The sequence below is a fragment of the Marmota monax genome, unplaced genomic scaffold (genome assembly GCF_021218885.2).
Source record: "Marmota monax isolate L192 unplaced genomic scaffold, Marmota_monax_Labrador192_F-V1.1 WCK01_AAM20220418_F8-fsc00017, whole genome shotgun sequence".
Lineage (NCBI taxonomy): Eukaryota > Metazoa > Chordata > Mammalia > Rodentia > Sciuridae > Marmota > Marmota monax.
Window position 1 is genome coordinate 18,362,492 of NW_026695241.1, and position 27,616 is coordinate 18,390,107.

Genomic DNA, 27,616 nt, shown 5'->3' on the forward strand with positions numbered 1-27,616 from the left:
TTGTCTGCAGAATCCAAGCTTCTGGGCTTGCAGAGATGTTACTCTTCTTGCTTCCCTTACTCGTGTGTGTGTGTGTGTGTGTGTGTGTGTGTGTGTGTCGGGGAGGATGCTGGGGATGGAACCCACGTGTGCTCTACCACTGAACTATATCCCCGGCCCATTTTAGTTTTTATTTTGAAACAGAGTCTCATGCCTGTAATCCTAGTGACCCTGGACACAGGCGTGAAGGAACTGGATGAAGAGAGGGCTGGGGTGCCCAGGGACTCTGAGGGCTGTCAGCAGGAGCTATTCAAGGCCCTGGTACCAGGGACAGGAGGGAGAAAGGAATCAGGGTTATCCCTCAGCTCCATGTTCAGGGGAGGCAGCATGAAATCAGGTTTTAGGGAGGAAATCCAGGCCTGAGGTGCCAGAGACCATGGGACAGAAGAGGGTAGAGGACAGGTGAGCAGGTGGATGCGCAGGTCTGGTCTTGAAGACTGGCCTGGGCAGGAGATGGTCCTCTGAGTGGGTGATAGCTGGAGGAGTGACTTTGGATTGGGACCCAGGGAAGGTGGGCAGTCTGAGAAGGTGGGAGGGGATGCTGGGAGCGAATGCACCTGAACTTGGGGGCAGGACAGGAAAAGCAGGACAATGGCAGGAATTAGTGTCTTGCTTCCTAAGGAGACCTGCAGATGGGGCCGAGGTAGGACCTGCTGGACCGAGATGGACGGAGATACAGCTGGAAAGAGTCCAGGAAACCTGGGCCAGAGGGATGGCTTCAGAGTGGAGGGGCCCAAGCCAGGACGCAGGATGCGAGGGGTGGTGGGGACATGTGGGCACAGTTGCCCAACTTGTCCTGTGTCTTGGCTCTGAAGGGCAAGAGGCAGCCTGGCAGGAGGGGCAAGTGGGAAGAGTTTCTTTGATGCAAGATGAGAGGGAAATAGCACAAAGAGCTGGGTGGGAAGGACAGGTCGGCTGTACTGAAGGGTGATGGTCATTAACAGAGTGACAGCCTTTAAAAGGGGAAGGGACATCCAGGAGATGTGTGATTTCCCAGGCAGTATAAGGTACTGGAAAGCCATAATTTGTATCAACCATCTTCCATTTACTCAGCATCATCTACTAGGTGGCAAACACCAGTGTACATACTACATGCACACACACATACACAGACACACACACACACACACACACACACACACTAACCCACTCTATGCACCCCGTAGCCCTATGAAGGAGATGCTGTCATATTCCCCATTTCATAGAAGGAACCCTGGCACAGAGATGTTAGGTAGCTTACTCCAAGTCACACAGCCCACATGCCAACGTGGTATTGCTGATGTGTGGGGGTGGGAGGATGAGGGGGAGTGAGGGGTGACTCCAGAGGTGTGTCATGGATTCCAGGGCCAGATTGCAGGGGTTTCAATTCCCACTTATCTGCTTCACTCCTCTGTTGCTTTGTTTCCCCATGAGGAAAATGGGTGTGAGAAGTGATACCTACTTCATAGTGCTGTTGGGTGGATTAAATGTGCAAGTGCCGGGAGGTCTGGCATATAGGGGGCACAAGTAGGGTTAGAACTGGGTGCCCTCTGACTCGGAGAGCAGAGGGTGATAGACAGATGGCTGCCATTCCTCCAGGCTTTTCTAGGGTATTTTTCTATTTCTTGGCTCTGCCCTGGGTGGGACAGGACCCCTTGCAGGCAGGTGGAGAAGCAGCTTGTGGCAGAGTTACAGATGCCTTTGGGACCAGAGGCCAGTCTCTTTGCTCTACTTGGTGGTAGCTATGGGGCCTTCTGCACAGTACTCTGAGAGCTTCAACCTCCTCTGGGCACAGACCGCCAGCAATACCCCACTTTGCTGGGTGGCGGTGGGAATCAAATGCATGCGTGAGGCACTGTGTTCCATCCTCAGCACCACCTAGAACTAAAAAATAAATATTAAAAAAGAAAAAGGAGAGCAGAGACCGTCTCTCCCCTTTGCTTTATAACTGGCACCATCAGATGTCCTGGGTCCCTCTGTCTTGCCCCACCTAAGTCAGCTTTCTGTGGATCACAGTTGCTCTGGGCAGCCCCTGGTTCCATGCCCATGTGACCAGGAAGAAGCCAGGCCAGGCCTGTGAGCACTGGGGGACAGTGGCAGGGCCTCCTGCTCAGAGGATTTGCTTCCAGACCAGACACTTGGGGCCCTGAAAACCAAATTCCCTTGTGTCGGGGCTCTGTGATTTCCCAGGCAAGGGAGGAGTTTGTTTTGGGGATACTGTGGGTTCTGGGCAGGCCTGACTTCATGGGTGTGGACTGCTGTGGTCACACGGGGCCCCACATTCCGAAGGGATGCCACCAGCTTGCGATTCTGAGTAATTCTGAATAAGGAGTCCCCACAGTTGCTGTCGGTTCCCAGAATCATGTAGCTGGACCTGGTCCTAGGACCTGGGGTGCTGGTGTGTCTCCCACAGTGGATGTTGGGGGTTACTCGCCTGCCCTTGAGAGGTGCAGGATTAGGTGGGGGAGGGAGAGCAGGAGGGCTGCTGGCTTTGTCCCTGGGGAGGCCCAGGAGCGGCTGAGACCTGCGGTACCCAATAAAGCAAGCCAGGCAGCCAGACAGGGTTTGCACTCCAGCCTGCGGCTGGTCAGCCGCGTGCTCCTCAGGGGACATTTAATATCTCTGAGCAGCTTCCTCATCTGAAGCAGGGGGCTGGTGTGAGGGTTCACACGAGGTCATGCATGAGAGTACCTGGAGCGGAGCAGGTGCTTAGCAAGTGTTTGCTGTCGCTCGTGGGGCTGTGGGCAAGGAGGCAGCGGTGAGGTGAGGTGAGTGAGTGTTCTGCTGTGGGAGGCTGGGGGAGGGGAGGCACAGAGCCCTGGCCAGCCCTCCCAGGCTCTCAGAGGGTCCAACACCACGGTTGGAACCAAGTTCCAGGAAATGGGCTGCCAGGTCCCCTTCAGGTGACCACCCTCTTTGTCTACTTCTGACTAAGAGCTTTGCCAATTCTGGAGTGACCAAATCCTAGCTCTAGGAGGGAACCTCAGGTGGCCGGGCCAGTGAGGCCTGGAGGGATCCTGCCTCCAGGTCCGCCTCCAGTGGGGGAGGGAGCCAGTAAGTCCTCAGGGCACCAGAGACCCTCAGGGCACCTAGGCTGGGCTAGGCCACTCTCCTGAGACAGCCCAGAAGTCTCCCTGCTCAGGGGACAGAGCTTCAGGCTGCCTCCTCCTCAACACCCCTGTCCACTCCCATTTCTGACCCATGACCCTCAGCAGCCTGAGAGCTGAAAGGTTATGGTGCCCCTCCCCCCATCCAAAATAGAAAACACCCTGATACTTAAAATAAGTGTGAGGAAGTCCAAGAAAGTTCTGATTTTTTCCCAGGATGTGTACTTCCTTGCTATTTTTGAAGTACCAAGTTTTAGCCCTTAAAAAAGCAAAACCAAACCCAAACACTTTGTTGATGCCCTTTTCCTGCCAGTGCCCTAAGTACATGCCTAATCTGCCTATTGGGTAACCTGGCCTCGCCTGCCCCCTTCCCAGTGCCAGAGAAGGACAGAGGCCTGGCCTGCAATACCAGGGCATTGGGCCACTCTGCCCAGAGCCTTCCCAAGGGAGTCAGAAACCCTGGGCCAATCAGCTTCTGCCGGGGAGGTGACATCAGAAAAGCCCAGAAAGTTCCTCTGCTTCCGTCCCTGCCCTGGAGCACCTCTCCTCCCCATGAGAACAGCCAGGGCCAGCAGGGGCCAGCCCGGCCTCCTTCCAGTCCTCAGCTGGCCAAGGACAGCAGGGCTGCGTTGGTCCCAAGGCCAGCTGCCCTTCACCCACACCTGTTGGGCAGGTCCCTCCGCCTAGCCAAGAACTGCCCCTTCTGCTCACTCTCCAGGGCGGGCGGGGGAGGGAGTAACAAGTCCCGGAGCGGAGCCTTTTCTGCAAACTGGCTTTTCCAGATCCTGCTCATAAACTCTGGTTAAAAATAAAACCACATGTCTGGAAAGGAGAGGGAGGGGAGGGGGCGCAGAATGCACAGAGGCTGTGGATAAGCAAGGACAGGCGGCCCAAGCACAAGACTGGAGTGTCCCATGGGAAGAGGCAGATAGGGGAGCATCTTGGAAAATTCCAGAGGAGTGGCATCTCTCAGGGCACTCCACTGTGCAGAGAGAAAACAGGCCCCCAAAGGGGCGGGTGACGTCCACAAGGTCACTAGCAAACAAGTGCGCTGTTGGCCTTGTTCTTTCTTTCTTTCTTTTCCTTCTGGGCTGGGGATCAAACCCATCAAACCCAGGGCTTCCTGCTTGTGAGGCGAGCACTCTACCACTGAGCTACATTCCCAGGCCTTTCTATTTTATTTTGATACAAGTCACCCAGGTTGGCCTTGAACTTGCTATCCTCCCGTCTCAGGCTGCCAAGTAGCTGGGATTACAGGTGTGTGCCACCACATCTGACTTTGACCTTGTTCTTGCTCCTGTCTTTTCCCCTAGTGAGGCACCAGGACAGCCCTCCTGTCTCCTCCCTCTGTGGAACCCCTTCTCTCGGTTCCTTCTCTCCCTAGCTGCTTCTCGTCCTCTGGGGGGGGGGGGCCATCCAGCTGCTGTCCCTTCACCTTTACCTCTCCAAGGGACAGAAATGTATGGCGTGAATCCATTCCTCTTTTTCCCCCCGGTGGTTCTGGGGATTGAACCCAGGGCCTTGGGCACATGAGGCAAGCACTCTACCAACTGAGCTATATCCCCAGCCCCCATTCCTCTTGATAATAAACCCAAACTAGGAGGCTGGATGCTTCCTGAAGGCAGAGAAGAAGGAGCTTGAATCCTGGCCTGCAGGACTCCCACTGTGAACACCTCCCACTGTGAACAGCTCCGTGGGGGCCCAGACCTGGGCCTGAGAGCTGGTGCAGAGCTAGGCCTGGGACCTCTGTCTGGCCACCTTGTCCTTTGTTTCTGGAGCACCACAGGCTCAACTCCCCAGTGCTCAGTATGGAGCAGGCCCTGCTATGAGCCCTGCCGGGCTGTCCTCATTTCATTCACAGGCACCCTGGGGCGGTCTGGTTAAGGGGCTGTGTCCCCCAGCCAGGAGGAAGAGGAGCTGGGATCCTGTTTTCCTCCCTCCCTCCCTCCCTCCCTCCTTCCCTTCTTTCTTGTGCTGTGGATGGAACCCCAGGCCTCATGCTTGCTAAGAACTTCTCTACCACTGAGCTGCGCCCCCCAGCCCTGGAGCTGGATTAGAACCCAGGGCTTCCTGCCACAGGCCCATGCTCTTAATCTCAGCACCATCTGGCCCCAGAATCCCATCTTAAAGACTCAGTCCGACCTTTCAGCTCTTCCTGCTAGACTTCTCTGTCATCCACATTTCTGGCTCCTCATCCAGCACGGCATGCCCTCCCCTAGCCTGCAGCCTCGGGCAGTGGGTTCAGGCCAGTCAGCCTGGGCTCTCCCTGGAGGGGCAGAGGTTGTGGGTCCTCCTGGGAGCTGGGACGGAGAGGTGGGGTCAGTAAATATGAGCTGACTGACAGCTATTCCAGCTCAGGGCCTGGGGAGGGAGGAAGTGGGGTGTGAGCTGAAGTGGGGTTTGTGTCTTTCCCTCTCTTGCCTGTTTTGGAGCTTTAGCTTTGTCCCCGTTGCTCTGGACACTAAGGTTGTATATTTCCTTCCTAAACAAGTGTTCCCAGAAAAGCCTATAAAACAGAGATGGGATGTTTGGAGAGAATCCATTCGGGCTTTGGGATTGTCCTGGTGACCTTGGGCAAGTCACCCTGGGCCTTGAATTTCTGCCAAGTAGGAAGAATGGTGCCTCCCTGAGAGTATTATCCAGGGGATCAAGAGAGACAGTGGAGCATTCTAGACTGTAAAGTGATCCGTATTGTCAACCATGATGCACCGAGGCGGCTCTCTTCCTTCCTTTATTCATTTATTTATTTGGGGGGGGGTGGGGGGGTACTGGGGATTGAACTCAGGGACACTCTGTCACTGAGCCACATCCCCAGCCCTATTTTGGATTTTATTTAGAGACAGGGTCTCACTGAGTTGCTAAGTGCCTGGCCAATGCTGAGGCTGGCTTTGAACTTGCCATCCTCCTGCCTCAGCCTCCCCAGCCGCTGGGATTCCAGGCCTGCGCCCCGCACCCAGCTGAGGCCATCATCTTCCTAAAGGAAAAAAGCTATTAGAGGATCAGTGGCTAAAGGCAAGGAGGCTGTCTGCAGAGTGGAGGTCGTCCTGAGCCCCACCACTTCTGAGCTATGACTTCCGAGCTAGTGAGGGAAGCGGCAGATGGGGAAGGGTTGGCTCTACCTATGCCCTGTCCCCAGCCTGTGGGGAGGGGATCCCAAGATACTGGCCCTGCCTGGGCTGCTCAGGGAGCAGCAGGGGCTCGCACTGCCCTGGGGTGGAATCACCTCTTCCCCTTCCAGGGCCTGTGGCTGGACAAGAGCAGTGACATTATCTTCTACGCTGATTCAATCCTAGCAGCAGCAGCACCACCACCCCCTCCAAAAAAGGAGGCCCTTCCTGACCTTTCCGGAAAGTTGACAGGCTGCACCTTTCAGGGGTCTTAGTTCCTGTCAGTGTGGGAAGCCTTGGGCAGAATGGTGGCTAGGGATAACAAGAGGAGCCTTCACCTACATGGAGCTGGGTGTCCATGGCTGCAGAAGGAGGGGGCTGCCGTAGGCTGACAGTCTGTCCGGTTGCGGGTCACGTGCCCATCCCCTCAGCCCTCAGCAGCGCATGTGCAGGGGGTGGCTGGGAATAGATACCAATCTGGTTGCAGCAGGTCATCAAAACCTGGAACTGTCCTTGCCAAACAGGAACATCTTGCCCCAGAGTTGAGCTGACACCTGGGTTGTGGGGAAGGAATGAGGAGATCTAATCAGGCTGCCCAAGTGAGCAGGCCTGGCTTCGTGGGGTCGTTTGGACAATTATCATTTATTCAGCCTTGGGTGCGTGGCCGTACACAGGCCTACGTCCTGCTTGACTTGCTCGCCGTCTAGTGGGTAGAATTCCAGAAGCACCTGCCTTGGTCATGGTGGGTGGACTATTTAGCCTGAGCAATTGGACCTGGGTTTTGATGAGTGAATAGGAGTCTCCAGAGCAGGAACAGGAAAATCTCAGGCCTCAATTATCTACTGGTTGAAGATTACAAACTGTCCCTGCACAAAATTCAGGAGTGGAGGGAGGCACTGTAGGGGACAGAAGAGCCTGACTCAGGAACGAGGCCATTCTGGGGCTGAGGGCAAATCTCCCAGATATGGTGATGTTGGCTTCTGCCCCACTGGTCAGGCCTCCAGCTCTTCCTTAAGGTGGATGGAGGAAGATTTGGTGAGAATTATGGTTTTTTTCCTTCAGATTTAGCCCTCCCCGGGGGCCCTGATAGTGGGAGGACTGAGCTGGAGAGGGTCAGGGGGTCAGCACAGAGGGGAGCCCGCAGGCCTGCCCTGTCCACGCGCACTGCTGTCTTCATGCTCGTCCCTGGTCCTGGGCACCCAGCAGAAGCCAGGAGCTGCTGTTTTCTGGGCCTCTGATTGGGCTCAATATATTCAGGGCCCAGATTCCTTATAGGGGCTGTCTCCAGTGGTCCCCTTCCTCCTGGCTTTGACCCAGGCGACTCTGCTCTACCTGGGGACCCTGGGATCTGGCTGTGAGCCAGCTGTGTGCACTAAGCAGCCGCCCACCTGGACACAGGGCAGCTGGCGTTCACCATCCCCGGGACCCAGTGGAGCAAGGCCAGGCCCAGTGCAAGGAGGGGACACTCAGGCCATCTGTAGTCACAGCCCTTTGTCACCTAAATATCAGGGGAGGCCGAGCTGTGTGGCTTTGGTCTCAGCTGAATTTCTTTTTCTTTTTTTTTTTTAAAGAGAGAGAGGAGAGGGAGGGGGAGAGAGAGAGAGAGAGAATTTTTTAATGTTTATTGTTTAGTTTTTGGCAGACACAACATCTTTGTTTGTATGTGGTGCTGAGGATCGAACCCAGGCCGCACGCATGCCAGGCGAGCGCGCTACCACTTGAGCCACATCCCCAGCCCCTCAGCTGAATTTCTTTGCATCTGTCTTTAGAAGAACTAAAAGCATGTCTGATTGTCATGTGATATCCCCATGTGACAAGTGAGAGTGGGGTTCAGTCACCTGTTTCACCAGAGGGACACTGATGACTGATTGGCTCGCAGTTCCTCTGTTTAACAGACACAGGATGGAGCACCCACTACCTGCTGGGTGTCATTTGGCTCAGGGGATCAGCAGGAAGCACGGGCCCCACCCTCAGGGAGCTGACCTTCATTCAGGTGGATAGACCAGCAACCAACAAAGGCTCCTAAGCAGGTTGGGTTGTGGTGAGCACTGTGAGGCTGGCTAACGTGGGTGGGGGAGAGGGCCTGGCTGGATGGGGAGAGTATCATTATTTTATACAGATGGCCCTGGAAGGCCCTGCAGTGAAGGTGAAATCAGAGGACAGGCAGAGGGAAAGGCCTTGAGGCAGTGCAAAGGCCCTGAGGCAGAACTATGCCCGGTGTTTTTGAGGAACAGCAAGGAGAGCAGGGTAGAATTCACAGGAGGGAAGATGATGGAATTGGGAGAACTGACCGGCCCTTAGCTGCCCTTCTCTTGTCTCCTACCACGCCCGGCTGAGTAGCATGGGCTCAGTGCCTATCCCAGAAGGCCTCTCCAGGGGGCTGGAGGCCAGGGCAGTTCCATCCCGAACATGCTGCATACACAGCACTTGCCATTGCCCTGTCTGCCTCTCCTCCCTCTGCAGCTAGATATAGCTCTTTGAAAGGAATATTTATTCCTTTTTGAGTCCTCAGTTCTGAACGTGGCCTGAATGCTGTTTGCCTGTTCCCAACTCCCCCTCCAGCAGGTCTTCTCTGACACCGAGTCTCAGAGTGAGAGCCGTGTCTGAGCAGAGGTGTTTGTTGACTGACTGCTGGATGACAGAGGCCACTGCTGGAGGAGGGGCAGGGGCTGGGCCGATGCACAGTTTAGGAACGAGGCAGGAGAGAGTTCTGATTTCAGTTACCTGGAGTGATGTAGTTGCTTCATTTTATTCTGTTGCAGAAAAAACAATTGTGAATTTTACACTGCGTGAGCCACTGGTCTAAGCGTTCGTTAATGTGCTGAAAAGCATGGATAGCAGGTGCTACTATTATCCCCATTTAACAGGCCAAGGTGTTTGTTTGTTTGTTTGTTTGTTTGCTGCAGCACAGGATGGAACCCAGGCCTCACACACACCGGGCAAGAGCTCCACCCTGAGCTGCGTCCCCAGATGTAAGCCAAGGTTCTTGGGCACAGAGTGGTGAAGTGATTCAGCCAGGTAAACACAGCTAAGAATGGGCAGAGCCAGGATGTAAACCCAAGAACGCCCATTCTTAATTAACTAATTAATTAATTTTGGGATTGAACTAGTGGTATTCTACCCTGAGCTTCATTCCCATCCTGTTTTATTTATTTTTTTTTAATTTCAAGACAGCGTCTCACTAGTTGCTGAGACTGGCCTTAGACTCTCCTGCCTTAGACTCCCAAGTCCCCAGAGTCATGGGCATGAGCCACCACGTCTGGCTATGAGCCAGAGGGTTTTTGAGATTCAGCTTTTAAGCAAGGATTTCAGGGGAAAAAAAATTAAGCATTTAATTATAAGAAATTTAAGATAATTGACAGATACGGTGAATAATACCAAAAGCTAGGTGAATTTTTAAGATATAAAAGGAGAGAGGGAGTTCCAAGAAATGCCGCCCTACTAGGGAGTTGCTAGGTTTCTGTCCCCAGACTCAGGCTCAGCCCAGGGTAGACTATCATTGTCTGTGACTTCCCTTTATCCCAGCATAAGAGGGTGTGGCCAGGTACAGCGGTACATACCTGTGATCACAGCTCCTTGGGAGGCTGAGGCAGGAGGATTGTAAATATGAGGCCAGTTTATGTCACTTATTAAGACCCTGTTTCAAAAAATGAAAAGGTCTGGGGCTGGGGATGTGGCTCAAGCGGTAGTGCGCTCGCCTGGCATGCATGCGGCCCGGGTTCGATCCTCAGCACCACATACAAACAAAGATGTTGTGTCCGCCAAAAACTAAAAAATAAATATTAAAAAAAATATATATAAAAAAAAAATGAAAAGGTCAGTGATGTAGCTCAGTAGTAGAGTGCACCTGGGTTCATTCTCAGTCCTTAAAAAAAAAAAAGTGTGTGCACATGGGAATGCATGTATACACACACACACACACACACACATGCATGCACGCACGCACGCACACACACGCAGTGTATGTGAATACCCAGATACAGGTGAGCTGGGGTCCCCATGCCTGTGGACGGGCCTCAGGAGACCTGCCGCCCTGCAGCACTGTGAGACTGGGGCCCAGGAGGAGGGTGGGGGACCTGGCTTTGCAGAGACCCCTTACCTGCTCCTGGCTGCGGCGAGAGGCTCATTCGGTGGCCTGCGTTTTCTGCGTGTCTGGGTATGTCAGACCCAGGGACACGTGCCCTCACTGCCACGTGCCGCAAAGTGGGTCCCCCTGGGGAGGCCATGCCCACGGGATTCTTGAAGGCAGAAGGAGATGGATGTAAGCTGACACTTCCCCCAACCACTGACAAGGAGCTGATGTGGCTCGGCCGAGGACAGGCCCGGTAATTAATGTGCCAGCGGCTTCATTGACAAAGCAGAAAAGCAAACACAACGGAAGCGAGTGAGTCACACAGGGAGACGGCTGTGGAAGGGAGAGGGCAGAGGTGTGTGGAGCACGTCTGGGGGACAGGCAGGGTGAGCGGAGAAGGAGGGAGAGAGGCGGAACAGAACAGTCTGCATCTGGGAGGACGTGTGTGCGTGTGAGTGTGTGTGTGTGTGCGTGTGTGTGTGTGTGTGTGTAAGGGAGCGAGAGAGAACATGCGAGAATATGTCTGAGAGGGAATGTGTCTGGGAGGATGTGCAGCTGAGAAGTGTGTGTGATTGACAGGAGGGGGAGGGAGGGAGGCTGGTGGAGGGGGAGGCCAGCCTCTCTCATCCCTGCTTCAGCCAGGAGGGCTTCTGGAAAGCCCTGCAGTCTGGAGTGGGGGACGGACATGCAGGAGAGGTGAGATTTCATTACCTTTCTCTTTGTGTGATATTTTCGTGTTAGAGATGTAAGACTGGAGCTATAAATAATCCAGTCATAGCTGCAGCATCCTAGAGATTTATGGCGCGTGCCAATGCCAATCAGCTCGGACTGGGGGGAGGGCAGGTCTGCTTTACAAAGCCAAGATGAAAGGCTGCCTCTTCCCCATGTGATCCCCTAGCCCCAGAGAGCCCTCCCCACACCCCATGCCTCCCTCCTGACCCGCAGAGCCCAGGGGGAGCAAAGCTCACTGATGCCTAGATCCCTCCCTTGTCCTGGGCAGTTGGGCCTGAGCTGGGACAGTACCAGCAGGCTAGGTAGACCAGGGCGGAGGGAGCGGGGTGGGTGGAAGGAACATGTCCTGCCCAGGGGCTCCATTTTCTTTTGCATCAGATCATGGGCAGGGTTGGTGGTGCCGAGAGAGTGTACAAGTGGTCCAGAGACAGATGAACTTGAGCCTGATGAGGTCCCTGGAGCATGGGGCATTGACACCCTGGTTCCTGATCTCCCCCATGGGCTGGGACCAGCAAAGACTGTCAGTATTTGATAGGTTGAAGTCTCTGTGTGGGGCCGGGGATCCCCCAGCCCAGGAAAGGATGCTGGGGTCTCCCCAGGTCACTTCCTGGGCTCTGTCTCCAGCCCTGATGTGAGGGCACTAAAGAGGGCATGGAGGTGAAAGGGAGACTCAGGGAGCCCAGACCTAGGCTTCCCACAGTCCACAGGGGCTGGAAGCGGGTGGGATCAGGAAGTGGCAGGTTCGAGGCAACCCTCGTACATCTGTGTGCCCCCAACAGTTTCCCATCTAAGCACTTGGCCACCTGTGTCCCCCACAAGTCCTGGTTTCCTGACAGCAGGGAACAGAGGGAATTTGCTCTCGCTGGCTCCCTGGACACTTCACGTGTGCCAGCCCCTGTATCTATGCACCGGTCTCTGTGAAGCATAGTCCTCCATGCTAGGTGCAGAAAGCAAGGGGGCCAGAGCCGCCTGGGTCTTTGCTCAGCCAGGTTCCCTCCTGCCAGCCCTCACACTGCTCCCTAGACCAAACATCTCCTGGACTCTGCCTGCTGCCCCTCCTGCCCTCTCTGGGCCCAGTGTGGCCCCATTATCTCAAGCTGGTGCTTTGCTTGTCTTCTAACTCCCTGAGCAAATTGAAGGCCCAGAGAGACAAGCAAAGCCCGGGGGTTGGGGGGAATGGAGGGGCAGCTCATCTGGCTACTTCCAAGAATGGCTCAGTCGAGATAGACACACCTCAGGCCCAGGCCTCTGGCAGAGGGAGGCTGCTGCAGGGTGGGTCCCTTCCTTCAGAGGACTCCTCTGGGGTTCCGTGTCTGTCGGATGAAGGACCAGGCCTCCAGCCCAGTGCTGGTTCCTGGTGACAGGATCTTTTCTTGGGACCGGGCAGCTTGTTCTCCTGCGGCCTTCACCAGTAAGCCAGGTCCGGGAGGGGGATGCACACAAGAGGATTCACTCCTTTGAGTTCAGCTGAGCACACAAATGACCTTGGACCAAGCTCGCCTGATTGGTGAATGGCAGGGCCTGGCAGGTCGGGGGCATCTGCGGACTCCCCTGCTGCATTCCTGGTGCACCTGCCAGAGGACCACCTGCCACCAAAATGCAACATCTACCTGTCCTGGATGGTGGCAGCAATCAGGCTTCTCATGGGCACCAACACAAATGGACTCTGACGTGCATGAGCAGAGGGTAGATCTACTGGAAGGATTTGGGGAGGCTCACGGCACTCACAGGAAAGTGAGCGACCCACCTTGGCCAATGGGAAGGGTCCAAGCAAGGCTGCCAAGGGGACACCGTGGGGCAGTCTGGTTAGGATGCCCTTGCTGGCCCACCTTCTGCCATCCATGGTCTCCCCTGCCCACATGGTGACTTCACTGCCACAACCCAGATCTCTGCCAGGAATAATTTCCAACTGACTCTGAGTGTTTGGGCTGCTACTCACCATGCTGAGGCCCAATGGGACTTTCTGACTGAGCCTAGGTCCTCCTCTCCCACCCTGGCAGCCAGCAGGGAGGGGGAGAGGGAATCCCTGACCTTGATTTCTATAGTAAAAAGCAGGGTCTGTTTTATAAACGCCCCCTAGGAAGGGAAGTGTCTACCCCTGGTCCCAAACAGGAGAGGAACACGCTAAAGAACCCTGTCTTTTTGTTCCTCCAGACCTCCAGCTGCCTGTCCTCCACCCAACGCTGAGGTCCAGAAGGTGGACCTGCATGGCCGCCTCAGCTGAGGCCTTTGGCTTCTGCTTGGGCTTGTCCATTTGGGGACACCACTGGAGAACAATGAAGGGGAGAATAGAGAGGTTGGGGTATTTGTCCCCTTGGTCCCTTCCCTTTGTGGCTATGGCTCTCTCTAGCTTCCAGCCTCCTCCCTCCCAGGGCCTTCAAACTCCTCATTATTCCTTGTGGGATTCCTTCTAGTATCTTCTTGGGTTTTTTTTTTTTTTTTTTTTGGTCCCGGAGATTGAACTCAGGGGCACTTGACTACTGAGCCACATCCCCGCCCTATTTTGTATTTTATTTAGAGACAGGGTCTCACTGAGTTGCTTAGTGCCTCACCGTTGCTGAGGCTGGCTTTGACTTGAAATCCTCCTGCCTCAGCCTCCTGAGCCACTGGGATTACAGGCATGTGCCACCGTGCCTGGTTCTAGTATCTTCTTGAAATGTTCCTCCATTCCCCTGGTGAAGGTAACACTGTTTCTTTCTGGGACCCAAAGGAAACAGGGAATTTGAAGGTTGGGAAGTGACAGATCTCCAGTAAATGCCACAACATGGCAAAATAGGTACCCAGTGGAAAGAGGCAGCATGGAGAAGTGGCAAGAGAAGGACACTGACAGCCAAGGGCAGTGGCGCCCACCTGTAATCCCAACAGCTTGGTGTAGGCTGAGGCAGGAGGATTGCAGGTTCAAAGCCAGCCTCAGCAACATACTGAGGCCCTAAGCAACTCAGTGAGACCCTGACTGTAGATAAATTACAAAAAAGGACTGGGGATGTGGCTCAGTAGACGAGTGCCCTAAATTTAATTCCCAGTCCAAAAAAAAAGAAAAGAAAAGGATTCACCTTCTGAGCCCTTTATCAGCAATCCCTCCTTGGAACACAATGCACAGAATTCTGACACCTCTTCCTGGCCTGGAGGTGATAGGTGCACTCGTGATAAATTAGTGATGTCTGTCCTGGCGTGGACTGGAAATGGTAGCAGGATGGGCTTGCCCCCTCTGTAGGAGACCCTCACTAAACATAGTAGTTTTCATATTGTAATCTTCTCTGAAAGGGAAGTAGGGTTCTGCTGGAATCCGAAAGGCCAGCTCCCTGTTTGTCCAGCATCCACTCCTACCAGCACTGCCCAAGTCCCAAGGGGCTGAGCACTGCTCCTGGCCACCACTGACTCCTCAGCAGTGCCGACGCCCTAGCCAGCCCTCCCCTTTAATCAGCCTTAGACAGGTCACGTAAGGACTTCTTTCTCCTGGGGCCTTTTTAAAATTCTCTGTGCAGTTTTGGGTATTGAGCTACATCCCCAGCCTTTTTAATTTTTGTTGGGGGGGGGGGCGCTACCGGGGATTGAACTCAGGGGCACCTGTCCACTGAGCCACATCCCCAGCCCTATTTTGTATTTTATTTAGAGACAGGGTCTCACTGAGCTGCTTAGCACCTCATCTTTGCTGAGGCTGGCTATGAACTCAAAATCCTCCTGCCTCAGCCTTCAGAGCTACTGGGATTATAGACTTGCATCACTGCACTAAGCTCCTGGGATCTTTTTTATTTTATTTTATATATTTTTATATTTATTTTTTAGTGATAGTTGGACACAATACTTTTATTTATTTATTTATTTATTGTGATGCTGAGGATCAAAACCAGTGCCTCAAGCATGCTAGGTGAGTGCTCTACCTCTGAACCACAACCCCAGCCCCTATTTTATTTTTTTAAATATTTTTATTAGTTATAGGTGAACATCGTGCCTTTATTTTATTGGTTTATTTTTTATGTGGTGCTGAGAATCAAACCCAGTGCCTCACGCATGTTCGGCAAGTGCTCTACCACTGAGCCACCACCCAGCCTTCCTTTCCATCACCAAATGCTCAGCCTCATAGGGGAGTACATTTAGTCACCTGAATTTCTCCACTCCTGGTGACCCGCACTGTCCAAGCCTCCCCATCACCTCCAGTCCCAGCTCAGGGCACCTGAAGCTGTTCCAGCAGCACACACCACAGCTGGCTGAAGTAGAAGACAGGTAGAGGAGCATTCATGCCCATCCTTGGATGGGCGCTGGGGCCTTAGTGATCTCCAACTAGTCCCTGGGGTAACAAAGAAGATGAGAAGGAAAAAGAAATCCTTTTCCAAAACAACCTCCTTTCTGTTTTCACTCACACAGAGGAGCAGCCTTTATTTATTCGTTTATGCCCAGGTTATTTATTGAGCACTTGCTATGTGCCAGGCAGCAGTGCACAGAACAGATACGCCCTCTGCCCCGAGGGGAGGCACACAGGCATAATCCAGCAGGTCTGGCAGCACAGTGAAGTGCCCAGGTGGAGGTGCGCACAGGAGGGACCTCGAATCACAGCAGTATGGAAGACTTTCCCAAGGAGGTGGCTCTTAAGTCTGGAAGGATGAGGAAGCTGTTCTGGGTGGGGAGTGGGGGCAGTATATGTGCGGATCTGAAGGTGTTTGTTCCAAGAGCTTCTGGTTGCTGGCTGGTCACTGTGGCTGGTGCTCAGAGCTGGAGAAGGGAGTTGCCAGAGGGGAGCTAGGCGGGCAGGTCCTTTAGGGCCTTGAAAAGACCTAAGGGGTTCAGGTATTCCCAGAGCAGCTCCCACCCCACCTGAGCCTGTCCTCTGCCTGCTGAGGCAGGTGAGATCCTGAACGAAACTTGCCCCATTCCTTCCTGGGCTGTGAGCGGAGAACCTATGGGCAGTTGCCCTATCACCACTGTAATACCCTGGGAGTCAGCAGACAGACAGACAGACAGACAGAGCCGATGACAGCCAGGGGCAGGTGGGCAGCAGGGGCTGGAGGAGGAACCGCAGAGGACTCCCACACACCTGTTGAAGGAAGGCTTTCATGCAGTCTCTGATGACTGGCTGGCCCAACCATCAGGTGCCATTCAGGGTGAAACAGGCCTTCCGGAATTTTCTTACTCCTGTGACTAAGTAGGCTTCCAATTCCCTCCTCCTATCATAAACCCTCAAACCTCTTTGTCTTAGCTAATCCCCTGCCAGGCCTGCTTCCCTTTGGAAAATGGGAAATGGCGTGACCGTGTGGAGGAGTGCTCCGGGTGCCTGGGTAGAGCCGAGTGTGCGTGACAGTGTCTCATAGTTGAGTGAGGAAGTAAATACATGGGAGTGGGGTGTTTGCAAGACTCACATGCCTTCGGTTTGCATCTAGAGAACATGTACATGTCTGCACAGGAGAGTGTGGCAGGGGTGTTTATGGACACAGGAGACATGAGGCATGCGTGTGCGCACGCATGCAATGTGTGCTGTGCGTGTGTGCGACTCTGCCACCCCAGGACCATGACTGTCTTTGGAGGAGAGAAGTTGCTGGGCTGGGATACCTAGATTCACCAAAGCAATAAACACCAAGCTATCCTCAATGACCTCTCCTTTCCCATCCATTCTCTACCCAGCAGCCAATGCGAGTTCTTAAAAATGCACATCAGATCATGTCACTCCTGGGCTGCAAACCCCTCCTGTGCTTCCCATGGCATTTGGAACAAATCAAACTTTTTGTTGTTGTTGTTATTGCTCTAGGGATTGAACCCGGAGGTACTTACCACTGAGCTACAGCCCCAGTCCTTTTTACTTTTTATTTCAAGGCAAGGTCTCACGAAGTTGGTTAGGGTCTCTAAATTGATGAGGTTGGCCTAGAACTTGTGATCCTCCTGCTTCAGCTTCCTGAGCCGCTGGGATTACAGACCTGTGCCACCACGCCCCGCTCAAATTTTGACTGGCCTATACCACATGCCCCGACTCCAATCTTGACACTTTGTGACTTGATCTCCTTTCACTCCTTGGGCACCTCCGGCCTCAGTCATAGCCCAGAACCTGCACACCCACCATCCCCTCTCTTGGTCCCCTTTGCTATCCTGGCTCCGGATATCAGTCCAACATAATGACATTATCCATGAGGCCTTCCCCGGCTGCTTTAGTTAGCTTTTTTTTTTTTTTTTTTTTTGTCACTGTGACCAACGTACCTGACAAGAACAACTTAGAGAAGGAAAAGTTTCTTTGGGGCTCACAGTTTCAGAGGTCCACAGGTGGGCGTCTCCATTGCTCTGGGCCCAAGGGAGGCCGCACATCATGGCTAAAGGGAAGCTGCTTAGCGCATGGCAGGGTTAGGAAGCAGAGAAAGATAAGGGGGAAATGGCCACAGGGGAGAGGCACCCTTCTAGGACACACCCCCAGTGACCCACCTCCTCCAGCCACGCCCCACCTGCCTGCAGTAACCACATTGTCAGTCTATGTGAACTCTCATGAAACAACCGTTATATTGTATTTTATTATTTTTGTTTTGTTTTTTGACACCAGGGATTTAACCCAGGGCACTTTACGAGCTACATCCCTAGCCCTTTTTATTTTTTATTTTGAGACAGGACCTCACTAATTTGCTGAGGCTGGCCTCAAACTTGGGATCCTCCTGTCTCAGCCACAGCGCCTGCCTGTAATCTGATCATTTTACCAGTGAATATTCCTGCATTAACAGAAGATTTGGGGATGGGAGATACGTCCTATCCAAACTAGAACACTGGTCGCCCAATTTAAATGGGTCCTCCACTCCCCTTCCCTTTGACTACGTCTGTTGGTCTGAAGCAGACACTGAGACAGTTAGGAGCGCGTTCAGTTTGGTAGGGAGAGTGAAAATAAAACAGGGAGATAAGGGCACAGTGGTGCATCCCTATAATGCCAGGTTTTTGTGAGGCTGAGGCAGGAGAATCACAAGTTCAAGGACAGCCTCAGCAACTTTTCGAAGCCCTAAGCAACTTAGTGAGACCCTGTCTTAGAATAAAAATTAAGAAGGATTAGGATGTGGTAAAACACACTTGCAAAGCACCCTTGCATTAAATCTTAAAAAAAAGAAGAAAAATAAATAAAAAGTAAGTAAAAGACCTGAATGAACACATCACCAAAGGAGATGTGCAAGTAGCAAGTAAGCATCTGAAACGATGTTCAACCTGGTGTCATTAGGGAATTACAAATTAAAACAACACTGTAACTGGGCACAGTGGAGGCTGAGGCAGGAGGATCATGAGTTCAAAGCCAGCCTAAACAACTTATTGAGACCTTAAGGACTTACCAACATTCTTTCTCAAAATGAAAAATAACAAGGGCCGGGGATGTGGCTCAGGGGTTTAGCGCCCCTGGGCTCAATCCGTGGATCCAGAAAAAACACCACCACAACAACATTGAAGCTTTGGAGCGAGGTGTGTAGCTCAGTGGTAAAGCTCATGTAAGAGGCCCTGTGCTCAATCCCTAGTACTAAAATAAAAAACAAACAACAAGAATATTGAGATATCACCATGCATCTCTCAGAATGGCTGAAACCCAGAACCTGACAACACCAAATGCTGGCGAGGATGAGGAGCAACAGGAACTCTCCCTCATTGCTGGCGAGAATGTAAAATGGTAGCACCACCGTGGGAGACAGTTGGGCAGCTTCTTATAAAACTAGACATACTCTACTACAGAATCCCACCACGGAACAGTCTTGGTATTTGCCGACATCAATCAAAAACTTAAGTCCCTACAAAAACCTGCCCATGGACATGTATGGTAATTCACAAAACATGGAAGCAGTCCATATGTCCTTCAGTGGGTGGATGAATAAATAAACAATGATACAGCCAGACAATGAAATCGTATTCAGCGCCAAAGGAAAGGAAGTATTAAGTTATGGAATATGAAGGAAACTTCAGTGCATCTGACTCAGTGAGATGAGCCAATCTGATAAGGCTACACTTGGTATCACTCCAAGTACACGACACTCTAGAAGAGGTCGAACCGTGGAGTCAGTAAAAAGATCAGTGGATGCCAGGGGTTTGGAGGTCTATCAATAATCAGAGATATGTCACTGCTCTGAAGGACGCTGCAATGGCCCTGTGTCATTGTGCATTTGCCTAAACCCATGGAATATACATACAGCCCCAAGAGTGAGCCTAACGTAAACCATGGACTTTGGGTAACGATGATGTGTTCCTGAATGATGATGATGATTAAGATGATAATAACATAAAGGGCTGAAGATGAAGCTCAGTGGTAAAGTGCCCCTGGGTTCAATCCCCAGGACCAAAAAAAAAAGGAAGAAGGACAGAAAAACAAACAGTTTACTTGGGACATTCTTCCTGGTCTGCCCGCCCCTCTCTACCATCCTGGTTCTTTCTCTCTGCTGCCCAAGTGTTCTGACCACCCCACCGGGGAATGTGTTTACTGGGGCGTCTGCCTGCTTTCCTCTTCTTCGTGGTTTGCTGGATCCTTTGTTAAAGATTTTCCAGTTTAGGGGCCAGCCTGGCTGGAAGCTTCTGGATCTCCGGTTCCTCTGCCAATCTTGTAGCCACCCACCCCCCAGCTTCCTGCCAGCCCACTGATCTTCTAGAAAGAATTTCATAAACAAATGACAGCCCTGAGCTGCTCTGCAAGTACTGTCCTGGTATAAACGTGTATTCTGACACCCAATGGAGGAGAAGAAAATTCAAGATTGGGGAGAGAAGAAAATCCTGGATAACTCATTAACATCACCTCCAACCAGGCTTAATCTGGCCTCCTTTGGAGTGAGTCTGAAGTGAGAGGAAAAACATCTTCCCTCCTCACCCTCCAAGGGAGAGAGCTGTCATGCAGAACAGACTTGAGGGGAGCCCACCGACTGTGAGCCCCACTTCCATTTCCCAGGCCTTGATTAAGACTTTTAGAGGCATTAAGCTCTGAAAAGATTGGGCATCTCCACCCCAAGGAGAAGTGCAAAAATATAATCAAATATAAGCTACAAATAAATGTGAGGGAGCCCTTCAACACTTCGCATGATTCCAAGATGACCACTTTGAAATCTTTCAGTTTTTGAAATATGTAATGTGAAATTCTTTTTTTTTTTAAAGAGAGAGAGAGAGAGAGAGAATTTTTAATATTTATTTTTTAGTTCTCGGCGGACACAACATCTTTGTTTGTATGTGGTGCCGAGGATCGAACCCGGGCCGCACGCATGCCAGGCGAGCGCACTACCGCTTGAGCCACATCTCCAGCCCCACAATATGAAATTCTTAGATGGGTTTCTCCTTCTTTGCTGATTTCCTTGTGTGGATTTGTTTTGCACGTTGCTCCTATTTGTAATCAGCTCACACCCCCAGCTGGTCTTCCTGCCTAGTGCTGGGCTGTGGTAGAATCATTTCTGAGCTGACCTTGTCCAGGTGGCTCTGAGCTAAAGGGTCCCTCCATGAAACAGGGTCACTGACTCAAGTTCTTTCTCACCAAGACTGTGCTTCATCCTCCAAGGCACACCAACTCCAGGCTGATCAGGGACAAGATGAGCAGGGAGGCGGGGGGACAGAGTCCTGTATAGGCATTAGTCCTTGGGCTAGGGTAGTTCAGCTTAGGAAATCAAACTCGAATCAAATTGATTGCTTCTGGGATCCCTGTTGTAAGCTAAAAGCAATTTTAGGCTGGAGTGGGTGGCCCAGCATGGGGTCTTATCATCAGGGGCCTGGGTCTCTTCTGACCTAGGGTGGCCGAGAGAGTGGAACAGAGTGGTCAAGAATCCACTTTGGAACTGACCAGCCATTAAGGTACATTGCCTCCTATAAGTGTTAGAGGGTCACCCCTGCACTATAGATGGGTAAACTGAGGCCAAGTTCACCTGCACAAAGATGGAAGAGTGGGGTCTGCTAAGGGGGTCAGTGTTGAGATGTGGCTCAAAGTAACCTGCAGGGACCACAACCTGGAGCCCCTTTTTCATGTTTTATCATCTCCTGGAGCTTCTGATGCTAGAGTGAAAGGCGAGAAGCCTCTGGACATCAATATCATCACTGCACGTTTGGTCCTACTATGTGCTGGGTGTTCAGGTAAATGCTTCAAATTTGTCATCTCATCTACACAGCATCCCTGCAAGGTGGGCAATTTTTCTTTCTTTCTTTTTGGTACTGGGGATTGAACCCAGAGGTGCTCAAGCCACATCTCAGCCCTTTTTTGTATTTTATTTAGAGACAGGGGTCTCACTGAATTGCTTTGGTCCTCACTAAGTTGCTGAGGCTGGCTCTGAGCTCTCGATTCTCCTGCCTCAGCCTCCTGAGCTGCTGGGATTTGCCCAAAGTAGGGGCTTGCTGGGGACTTCTTACCCGCTGGAAGAGAAGCTTCATGAGAGCAAAGCAAGTCCGACTCGTGGCTGTAACCCCAGTCACAGAACCTAACACAGTGACTGTTGTATTGTCAGCGAGCAGTGGATATCTAGCAAGTGAATAAATCAAGGAACGATGGATCGACTTCTTTTGGACCCAAATCTTTGCTCTTTCCTGGTTTCGCCCAGTCCAGGTGGCTCTGAGCTAAAAGCAGGAGCCCTGGGAACTTCCTGGTGGAAAAGGCACCCTGGGCAGAGCTGGCTGGAGCTGCCTGGGGAAGAGACTGCAGCAGAGCCCAGGCCGCCTGGCCTCTGCTGATTCAGGGAACCCCTGCCCTCAGCCCTGCCCAGCACACCTGGTGGTTATGTGGAGTCCCAGACAATACCGGGAGGGTTTCACCACAGAATCAGCATAGGGGCTGTACATCTAGTCATTCAGAAGATCCTGCTGGCCTCACTTATCCTCAAACCTTCTGTTGCCATGGCAACCGGCCTCCATCAAACCAGAGCTTGCTGAGGGCATCCCAGTTAACCCCTTCCTGTACAGCAGGGCCCTCAATATTCTTGTCCATAGGGCCTGGATGCTGATGCCCAAGCCAAGAGACAGTGGCACAGGAGCCACCAGACAGAGGAAGGGTGGGGTTGTGGGCAGTGCAGGCTGGGGAGGTCAAGGTTGAACAGGGTTGAATCTTTGGGTCAGCTCTGCAAACTCAGATATGCCTGGAAGCCTTTCCAGCCTCAGTTTGCTTTCTTGCAAGGTGGACACAACAGTGTGCCCGCTCACGGTGCTGCTCACGGGTGGGACGTGCGTGGACTGCATGGTGACAGATCTGAGGAGCTGGTGGCACACAGCTAACGCCAGTTTCTGGAGGCCAGGTTCAGGGTATCCACACAGGAGGAGCTGGGTGACACACTGTTATGCAGGGGCCCCACATGTCAGGGGACAGCTCACCAGTCCTAGACACACAGAGTGATTCATCTGGAAAAAAGGAAGCCCACAACCACTCAGACTGTCCCAAGCCTGGAGGTTGCCCAGGGAGAACCCTTCAAACAGCCCATTCATTCCACATTGAACTCAGCCGGCTCCAGTCCCACAGGGCTCTGGACTTTCAAAGTGAGAGGTTTGACTCGAATATTCAAGTCAGGCTGCAGGAGGCTGGTGGAGAAGGGGAGGCCTCCGATAAGTCTGAGGGGAGAAGGTGGGACTGGGCCTGGGTTATCAGAACTCACTAGCAGCCTGTGGGGTGTGCTGGGCCCTGTCCATGCCAACTCCTCTCAACTCCAATTGAGCAAAAAGACCCCTGGGGGATGTGAGGGTAGAGTCAACCAGAAAAGGTAGCAGTAATGTCCCACTCCCCAGTTTACTGAGGGAGCGCAGGGTTCAGAGGGATGAAGGCCAATAAGGTCACATTCCTCACCTGCTGCTTAGAGGGGTAGGATGGCTCCCCCTGCTCTGGGCACAAGGACCCAAGTCCTGGCTGGGCCTATAGACCTCCAGGTCCTGGCCCCTGCCCACCTCTCGGCTCACTTTGCATGTCTAGGCCCAGCTACTCAGTCTTTGTTTTTTTGGGCACCAGGGATTGAACTCAGGGTTGCTTAACCACTGAGCCACATCCCCAGCCCTATTTTGTATCTTATTTAGAGACAGGGTCCCACTGAGTTGCTTAGGGCCTGGCTGAATTGCTGAGGATGGCTCTGAACTTGGAATCCTCCTGCCTCAGCCTCCTGAGCGGCTGGAATTACAGGCGTGTGCCACTGGCCCCCCCCTCCCCAGGGGGTGGGGGGTGGGGCAGTCTTTCTTTATTATTGTTTTCTAAATGAATTGTGCTTTCTCCATCCACAAGGCTTCTGCACACAATGGATCACCTCTACCTGAAGGGGCCATGCACTCTCTTCCCAAGTTCAGTTACTGCAACTCCTTCATTGTAAGTTACTTAGGAAACACTGAACTGTCGATTTTGAAATAATGTCAGAATACATAAAAGTTGCAAAAAAAAATCATACAAATAATCCCCGTCTTCCCTTTGCTCGTTTTCCCTGAACGTTAGCCTTTTACCCTGCTTGCGTCTGCGCTGGTTGCTGGGTTCCTTCCCAACTCCCTCTTCATGGACTTCGCGATGCCAGTGTGAAATTGGCCGTGGACAAGAGCACCCCAGAAATAATTGGTAGCTGGACTTTTTCCCCTTGAGAGTTGATTCTTGGGCTGGGGATATGGCTCAAGCGGTAATGCGCTCGCCTGGCATTCGTGGGGCACTGGGTTTGATCCTCAGCACCACATAAAAATAAAGATGTTGTGTCCACCGAAAACTAATAAATAAATATTTTAAAAAAAGAGAGTTGATTCTTAAACAGTTTTAGCATATTACCATTTTATCCATCTCCCTCTTCTCTCTCTCTTTATTTTTTCAGTGCTGAAGATTGAACCCAGGCCCTCATGCATGCTAGGCAAGCAGTCGACCACTGAGCCACTCTCCTCCTCTTTTCTCTCTTTTTAATCAACCTTTTCTCTTTATATGTACAGGAAGTAGGTGTGTACACTTACTTTTTTTTTTCTGAACTGATTGAGAGTAGGTGACATATATGTCTCTTTATCCTTAAATATTTCTATGTGCATTTCTAAAAAAAAAAAACAAGGTCATTCACTTACATAACAACCACAGTATGTTTATCCAAATCAGAAAATTAGCAAGGCTACCGTTCTATTGTTTGATGTACAGACATTTTTCAAATGCCTCCAACTATCCTACTAAAGTCCTTTATAGTAAAAGAAGAAACTTTCTCTGGTCCAGTGCCCAGTGCAAGCCTACATATTGTATTTAGTTGCCATGTCTCTTCAATATCCTTTAGTCTAGTATTATTCAGTCTTTCCTTGTCGTTCATGACCTTGAAATTTCTTTAGGGGACAGACCACTGATTTTGAGGAATATACTTCAGGTGGGTCTGTCTGGTGTTCCTGCTTGGTTAGATTCAGGTCCTGTAGATTTGGAGGTCAGGGATAGCACACAGATGCTGTCGTGGCCATCTCAGGGCATCCCATGGAGGGACACATTATTGTCCCATTACTGGTATGAACTTGGATCACTCCATGTTTGCTACTTTTCTCAGAATCCAGATTTGATTTTCCTCACTTTGTCATCAGCAGATTTCTTTGGGGAGATATTTCGAGATATGAAAATGTCTTGTTTCCTATCACCCATTACATGTTGAATATCCCTTATCCAAAATGCTTGGGACCAGAAGTGTTTTAAATTTGGGAGTTTTAAGAATTTTGGAATATTCATATTGACTTTACTGACTGAACATCTCTAATCTGAAAATCCAAAATCTGACATGCTTCAAAATTCAAAGTTTTTTGAACACTGACATAACACTCAAAAAGTTCAGGTCTTGGGTAGAACATTTCAGATACTGGACTTTCAGATTAGGAATGCTCAACCTGTAGTTGCAGCCTCCATTGATGAATTTTGCCTGAAATGGTTAATATTATGGTGATAGTCAAGCAATTATTTTATTTATTTTTGGTACTGGGGATTGAACCCAGGGACAGTTAACCTCTCAGTCACTTCCCCACCCCCTTTTTTAATTTTTATTTTTTTGTAGTGGTACATGAACAGCATGCCTTTATTTTATTTGTTTCATTTTTATGTGGTGCTAAGGATCGAACCCAGTACCTCACACATGCTAGGCAAGTGCTCTGCCTTTGAGCTACGGCCCCAGCACCCCCAGCCCTTTTTATATTTTATTTTATTTTAATATTTTTAGTTGTAGATAGACACAATACCTTTATTTATTTATTTTTTATGTGGTACTGAGGATCGAACCCAGGGCCTCACACATGCAAGGCAAGTGCTCTACCACTGAGCCACAACCCCAGCCTCTTATATTTTATTTTGAGACAGGGTCTTAACTAAATTGCTTAGGGCCTTGCTGAATTGCTGAGGGTGGCTTTGAACTTGTGATCCTCCTGCCTCAGCCTCCTGAACTGCTAGGATTACAGGCGCGCACCACTGTGCCCAGCCTTAAATGATGAGTTGAAATTTTTGGGTTTTTTAATTAAATTTATTTATTTATTCTAATTTGTTATATATGACAGCAAAGTGTAAAAATTCTGTTATTATTTCTGCATTCTACATTAAAGAAGAGCTTCTTTCCTTCCCCATTTATTGTTGTTGTTGGATGGATTTTTTTACTTCTTTATTTGTGGTGCTGGGTTGAAACCTAGGGTCTCAAGCATGCTCGGCAAAAGCTCTACCACTGAGCTGCATCCCCAGACCCCAAACATTGTTTATTCATTCTTTTATTTAAATCAAAAGAGATCCATGGATTCTTATATAATTCTTTGAGTTATAATCTGTCATTCTCATTATTTACTTCGTATAAATAAGGCCAAATTTGTCCAGGGAAACACAGTTATGCTGGCTCCTGTACCTATTGACAACTCCCCATTTATCTAATTTATTTTTTATTTATTTGTTTGTTTGGTTTTGGTCCTGTGAGTTGAGCCAGGATCTTTCTTTTTTAATATACCTTTATTTGTATTTATCTATTTTTTTTTTAATGTGGTGCTGATGATTGAACCCAGGGCCTCACGCATGTGAGGCAAGCGCTCTACCACTGACCCACAACCCCAGCCTGAGCCCAGGATCTTGCACATGCTAGGCAAGTACTCTACCACTGAGCTACAACCACAGCCCTTTAAAAATTTAATTTAATTAATTAATTTTGCAGTCCTGGGATTGAACCCAGCGGTGCTCTCCCCCTGAGTTACATTTCCAGCCCTTTTTACTTTTTTATTTTGAGACTGTCTCAGTAAGTTGCCAAGGCTGGCCTTGCACTTGTGATCCTCCTGTCTTAACCTCCAGGGTAACTGGGATTACAGGTGTGAACTACCACACCTGGCTTATTTTATTTGTTGTTATTATTATTATTATCATTTTTAGCACATCCTCGTTTTCTGGCACAACCAGATAGTCCAGGTTTGTCTTGTTCTTTCTCTGAGCTGGCTCTAGAATTAGCTGTTTCCCACAAGGTCCTGGTTCCTTTGTGTGAAGAGTGGTATTTAGAAACGAAGATCTGGGAGCGAGGGATGCTCCCTGCCTCTGGTCAAGGTGCACCTTTTAAATTTCTGACAACAGGCTGCATTTCACAATCATGGCTGTCGAACAAGCCCTTCAGTTTGGCATTTAGCTCTCCTTCTGGCCATTCTACTCAACCAGGAGCTGAGCCCATCATGAACACTCAGCCAGGACTCCTTCTCACCCTTCTTTCCAAGCCAGCCTACGAGACCCTTTTGTCCTGTCTTCCCTCTCCACTGGACCAGCGCCTAGAAGTCCATCGGCCACAGACTGGAACTTCCAGCAGGCCAGCCTGTGCAGGGCAAGGTGGACTTCTCTTGCATTTTACCACCCTCTTCTCATCTCTGCCTTTACAGGTCCTTCTTTGTTTTAAGTAGGAAATTTAAAACAAAGCCCTTCCTGGGCTGAAGGAAATCTAAGAGAGCTCTTTCAGAAAGCACAAAATAACATTTCTACATGCAAGAAGTCGCTGTGTCATGGTTAATTGGATGAGTTTTCCTTTCTCAGTGTTATCTATAATAATAGTGTGGTACAGGGTGTGGTGGTGCATGCCAGAGATCCTAGCGACTCAACTCAAGGCTAAAGCAGGAAGATGGAAAGTTCAAGGTCGAACTGGGTAACTTGGTGGGACCCTGTCTCAAAGTTTAAAAAAAAAAAAAAAGGGCTGGGTTCAATCCGAAATCGCCAATAAATAAACAAATAAATAAAATAATGTGAATAGTCAATAGCATTTAGATTTGATGAAATGAATAACAACTAGTTATCCTTCAAAACTGAGCTCAGTGGTAGAGTGCTTCCTAGCATGCACAAGGCCCTGGGTTCAATCCCTACTAGCACAAAAACAAAACACCAAACAAAACTAGTTGGGCCAGGAGGTACATGCCTATAATCCCAGTGACTCCAGAGGCTGAGGCAGGAGGATTGCAAGTTTGAGGCCAGCCTCAGAAATTTAGTGAGATCCATGGCAACTTAGCAAGCCCCTGTCTCGTAATAAAAAAGAAAAAGGACTGGGGATGTAGCTCAGTGGTAAAGTGCCTCTGGGTTCAAATCCCAGGATAAAACTGGATTCAAACCACTTACCTCCTAAATTCTTTTCCAGCATAACACTCAACATAATTGGGCACTATGTTGTTTTTTTATCTACATCTAAAGAAGCTAAAATTAAGAGTAAAGGTGTTATATAGTCCAATTTTCCCTA

The 27,616-nt window shown here is 50.7% G+C and overlaps 1 long non-coding RNA gene across 1 annotated transcript in view; it reads left to right on the top strand.

Moving 5' to 3' along the window:
- The window catches only part of LOC124090264 (uncharacterized), a 32,910-nt gene extending 7,429 nt beyond the window's left edge, over positions 1 to 25,481 (top strand). Inside the window, exons 3-4 of the long non-coding RNA XR_006851043.2 lie at positions 23,188 to 23,268; positions 23,392 to 25,481. This is a non-coding gene — a long non-coding RNA (uncharacterized LOC124090264). The remainder of the gene's footprint in view (positions 1 to 23,187; positions 23,269 to 23,391) is intronic.
- Positions 25,482 to 27,616: the final 2,135 nt, after the last annotated feature.